This window comes from Myotis lucifugus, unplaced genomic scaffold (assembly GCF_000147115.1).
Source record: "Myotis lucifugus unplaced genomic scaffold, Myoluc2.0 scaffold_255, whole genome shotgun sequence".
NCBI lineage: Eukaryota > Metazoa > Chordata > Mammalia > Chiroptera > Vespertilionidae > Myotis > Myotis lucifugus.
In genome coordinates, this window is record NW_005871303.1 from 331,462 (window position 1) to 337,127 (window position 5,666).

The window sequence follows — 5,666 nt, forward strand, 5'->3', positions numbered from 1 at the left end:
GGTAAATCACACCCAAAGCAAGCTCTCCCCATCAGACGTTGCGTAGGAGGGCGTAACCTTTCAGATAACCATCCGGGAAAGGTAACTCCGAGGGACCCTCACCGATGGCCGTGGCCTAATCCCACGGATCATTCAGGCCCGTTTAGAGCATCTGAAGAAAAATGGGCAGCACAGAGAGAGTGATTGATCAGAGCGCTCTGCGAGGCCCGCGGATGCGGCACGGTCCTCCGGCCTCCACGGCTGGGGTTCCCGTCTATGATGATAAATTAGCATTAGATGGAACCTAATGAGTTTACTAAACATTTGGGATTTGTGCTAATAAACTGGCTGGCTGTGAACTCGCAGAAGCGATGAGCAGTCCCGGGGCTCCCTCTTATCTCTGTACACGACAGTGAAACCACGCTTCCAATCTGCGATCAATTCATCATCCGACACCATTGTACATTCTTCACAAAAAGATAATTACTGCTTCCCCGGATCAGAACACTCATATTTCCTCGGAATTGCAGGCCTTGATAGCAGGCACTGTCACCGCTCCCTCCCAGCCCCACTGTACAGCTCTATTTATGATCATTATTTTCGCCTAAACAAGCCTTTTTCCTCAACTTGATAACGAAACCTGCTATGATGAGAAGGGAACAGTAAGGCTTTGTTTCCTCTGCGGAGTGCTTTCACGTTTAGTGGAGGCCGCTGACAAATATTTTATTCAGGGCATTAGTAAAAGTTTCCACTCGTTAGAAGATATCGCTTCCATTTCCTTCCAAAAAAAAAAAAAAAAGAAGAAGAAGAAAGAAAGAAAGGGGGAAAAAAAGGCCTTTCCAGGCTCTCTGATTTGTTAAAAAGCAGAAACGGAGAGCAAGTAATGTAACAGAGAATAAATCAAAACGTGATTAAAAAGGCCGTGGCCGTCTCCAAAGCCCCGTGCCCCCCGCTCTGCGGCCCTCGCCTTTGCGGGCCCTCCATCCCTCCTCGCGCGGGTCCGCCCTGCCGACTGGTCAACTCTGGGTGACCCCGGCACACGCAATAAATTACCCCAACACAGAACTCTGAAACAATGTAAATTAGTGGCTGCTCGCCGTCTAATAAATGGGAACAAATGTGTGTGGGGCTGGAATGGGGTTCTGGATGCTATAATTGCCGGGAATAATTATGATGGGGTCTCAGGAAACATAAGCAGCCGTCACTTGTCATGACAAATACCCCCAGCCCAGCAAAGGCGCTTCTGACCGCAACACTTCTCACAGGCAAATCATTTCTTTTTTTTTTATTAAAGTTAAAAGGTACTTCGATACCTTGGTTTATTCACAATCACGTATGAAAGCCTTGGAACTATAACGCATAAATCCATCCACGTGTCATACTATCCTGAACCAAGGCAAGTTCTGTTTACGTTGTCAAGCCGTTTCTTAGATGGTCGGGGGGCACGCCAGACTTTGTAAGAGCGGTCAGACCCACAGCAGCGGGAGAGGATTGGGCGTGTTGTGGGGTGACAGAGGAGGACCTATTTCTGAGCTGCCTGAAGACATAACTCTGGATGGAGCAGCTAGCCATTTATTAACTTGCATAACTCATTTATTTGTTCAAAGGAATGATCTTTGGAGAACGGGCTGTTATATTTAGAACCCGCTTGTCAGATTTAACAAATGGTAGTTATTGCCGTGTTTTCCCCCTGAAACCGCTTTCCCAGATCCTTCCCACCTCTCCCTGGGGCGTCCGCTGGCCAAGGACCGATGGGCAGCCCTCGTCTCGGTAACTGATGGCTGCTGCCCGGTGGCCGGATCAGGCCGCTGACCTCGGACGGCGGGGATGAGCCTCACGTCTAATCCAATCCCCCACTTACTTCCTGACCCAATCTTCCTGATGTCAGAGGACGAATCGCTTCATTGAGAAAATGGAAATGGACGGGGAGCTCCCTTTGGCAGCCTTTCCAACAACCAAGTATCAGGAAGGAGAGACACGGAGAGGCTGCCCGGACCACCCCATCCCCGCACACTGATCTGATTTACAAACCTTTCCTAATGTGAAACAAATGCTGTGGGTGTGAATTCATACTTAACCATAAAAACCCGTGCATTACTCTGTCTCGTATTAAATACCACATATAACTCTCAGCAGGTTTTATGTTGTGTTTTACTGTCCGCATTGGCTAACGCTGGCCTAACATTTTGTTTGGCAATTAGGAAAATTTGTAGTTTAATTTATTAAACCAAAAAAAAAAAAGCCAACAACGACACTGAATGCCGAATTCATTCCGTTTTTACGCCGCAGCACAGCAGACCGGCCTTCCCAGCGACTCAGGCATGCTCCTTTCATGGCCTATGCTACTTAAAGATCCCAAAAAAGTCGTCTTTAGGGAAAAGCCCTGATACTGAGCAAAACTGAGTCATGCCGCTTAAACAAATTCCCGGTAAGCAGTTTAAATGCATTCATTTCTCTGCAAAGGAGGTAACTGGTTTAAGAAAAAAAAAAATGGGGTTGGGCATGTCAACCCCCAAAAGCCAAGAGAAACCCACAGACAACATCCGAGTGTGAAGATTCTGTGAGTGACGATAAGCTCAAGACCAAAGAACTTTATTATAAAACACCAAGATGTTACATGGAAGGGGAAAGACTGCTCAGAAACCTTAAAGAAGAAAAAAAAAGCGGAAATTCAGAAAGTATTATTAGTGGCTATGAAGCCACAAAACACATGGAAGAACCTTAAATCCACTAAGTGAAGGAAGCCAATGTGAAAAGGCGACATGCTCTGTGATTCCAACTACGTGACATTCGGGAAAAGACAAAACTATAGAGACAAAACTATAGAAACGACTCTGTGTGATATGAAAGGGGGGATACATGTCCGCATGCATCTGTCAAAACTCATAGGATGTACAACACACACAGCGAACCCCAATGCAAACTATGGGCTTTAGTGAATCCCAATGTGTCAATGATGATTCATCAGTTGTAACAACACATCTCACTAATGCGAGCTGTAACGAAAAGGGAAATTGGGGAGGGGGTGATATAGGGACTCCACTTTCTGCTCATGTTTCTGTAAACCTAAAACAGCTCCAAAAATAAAGTCTATTAATTTTTCTAAAAAAAAAAAAAAAACACAGTATCAGGACACCTTGGAATCTACATCAAATGTGGAGGAACAAGATGCAAACTTGGGGGGGCCTGTCCCTGGTGTGGCTTTAGTGTCCCTGCCCTGTGGCCACCAATTCCCCTGCACCCACTGGTATCCCCCAGGCTGTCCTCCTGGTCCTGGGACGTCATTCTACGGAGCTGGACACGTGGCTCTGAGCCAGGACAACTTGGGAAGGACATCTGCATGAACCTCTCAGAACGCCACTGAGGTGCCTGCCAACCACACCCCCTGACCCGAAAGGTTGGAGAAAACTTCGGGGACCCTCAGGGAGGAACCCCTCCTCAACAGGACTGGGCAGCAGCACCCCTGCCCCCTCCCCCATGCCAAGCTGGCTCGGCTGGGTGTGATTTAAAATAAAAGGGGCACCCTTCCCCACTGTTAGGCCCTGTCCCCCACCCAGGGCTGGGGTGACCTGGCTGCCCCACCCCCACACCAGGGCTGGGGAAGGCTTGCTGCCCGCCGTGGCCATAATCAAATCCCACACCTGTGCCGCACATGTCACCTTCACATGGCCCAGCCCAGGCATGGGCTTCAGACCTGCTCTCGGAGACTCCTTAAATCAAACTGGGCCCCCTGGGGCCGGGGGGGGGGGGGAGCTTTTCCCTTTTACATAAAAACTCTTGCTCTCAGGGGAGGGGTAGGCGGGGGGCAGGGGGGCATGCAGTTTTGCATGGAACCCTGCTGAAGCCTTTACCTGCATGGCAGGCCTCTGTGGTCCAGGTGGGTCTTTCCCCCTTTGGAAATTCGTCACCACAAGGGCAAATATTTTTAGGGCCTTAAACGTTTTTAGGGCCCAAGTTTTGTCTGGATGTTTTGACATGGCACCCTGCCTCCAAGTGCTTTCTGCTGAGAGAGAGGGAAGGGGGGGGTAGATAGGCACGGGGAAGGGGCGGTGGGGGCAGGGCGGGGGCGCGGCTGGAGCCTCCTCCCCAGATGTGCGCTCCCTGCACACCCAGCAGAGACACGCTGGAGCCGACGCCTTCCGCTGCGGGCCTGGGCCCTGCGTCCCACAGCAGCGCAGGCTGCAGCCCTGCTTTCCGCACATGTTAAACTCATTTCCTCGCGAATGACTGGGAAGGCGAGGCCCCCGCTCTGCTGTTTTCAGCTGCTGCTGGCAGCGCGGCCGGCAGGCAGGCGTGGGGGCATTTTCTAGCTGAGCGACTTCCAGAGGAGGAGGTGCAGAGGGACATTTCTCGTTCGTTTTGTTTGTAAAGGGAAGGGGAACCAAGAGATTCAAAAATCTAAATGAGAGCTTCCCTATTCCGCGCCCCCCCAAGCCTCCACCACGCTCTCCATGAAACTGTTTGCCAATTTTTAGCATTTATTATGTTGACAGATGTGCCTGTTTTCTGAATAAGTAGTTTTTTAAAACAGTTTTCCCCACAATTTAATGAACGCTAGTTACCCCCAAAGTCTAAGGGGCTTATAAAATCCCACCAAAAATACTCTTGACACAAAAAATTCCTCCACTTATTTGCCTAAATTACAGCCGTATTTCTATTCTCCCGCATTAATACCACCAGCAGAACGCCTCATTATAGGGAGTTTTGACCACAAACATTTTGGGGAGATTTGCTCCGAAGATAAACAAACAGAGGCGCTTGTGTTCTGGCGAGCGGGCGGCGGGGAATGGTTTTCATTTTCCCCGAGTGTGAGCTCCGCAGGCTCTGCCCAGGACAGGTTAAGCTCCGCGAGTTTTCACTTCCTGTGCCCCTACTTGTCAATCACTTCCTGTCTGCGACGACAATCTCCATCATTAGAGCCTGGAATTTTTTTTTTTTTTCATCTCCTCCTGTTGCCACGGGTAGTTTGAATTCTGATCAGTTATTCACCGTCTTTGAAAAGTAACCAAAAAATGACCGCATCGGGGCAAGCCACCAGCGAGGACCTCCGTCCCGGGTGTGTGTCCTGACCGCTCTGCCCGGCCAGCTTCTCCCCCTTCCTGGGCGGCGGGGGAGGCCCGGCCAGCCCCAATTATCTCCGGGTGCACGGAGAGTAATTATTCGCTTCCTGTAAGCATGCGTACCAGAGCCCCGCGTTTGGACGGCTTTCCATAAGGTAATCCAATTCATCCCAGCCATCCTAACACAATTACAGGCACTGGGAAATATCTTTTGCTTTTCACCTGATAAGGCGCCTGCAAAGGCGCGGAATGGCTTGCTGTCAACATCCCCTGCTCGGACTAAGAGTTTCTGAGAGCACTGGTTCCAAGACCTCTCCCCCCCCCTCTGCCGTCAAAGGGACGCGTCAAGATTAGCCCCAGGGTCGCTTTCTGTGGGGACAAGAAAGGCGCCCCCCTCTCCCAAAAATTATTGTGGGGAAAGCAATTACGTTGCCTGTTTTTTTTAAAAAAAAAACTATGCCCGCGCCGGCCCGGGGGGGTCTCCCGGGGGGGGGGAGGCCCTAAAAAAACGGGGGGCCCTCCCGGCCTGGAAAAAAAAGGAGGGGGAAAATTTATTTTGGGGGCGCCGGCGCCTCCCCCCGAAATTTTGTGGCGTCACAAAAACAAAAAAAGGTGTGTTTTCTCTTT

General features: G+C 50.2%; 1 protein-coding gene across 8 annotated transcripts in view; it reads right to left on the minus strand.

The window, feature by feature from the left end:
- EBF3 (early B cell factor 3) overlaps nt 1-5,666 on the minus strand; it is a 118,088-nt gene that overhangs the window by 101,062 nt on the left and 11,360 nt on the right. The window lies entirely within an intron of this gene.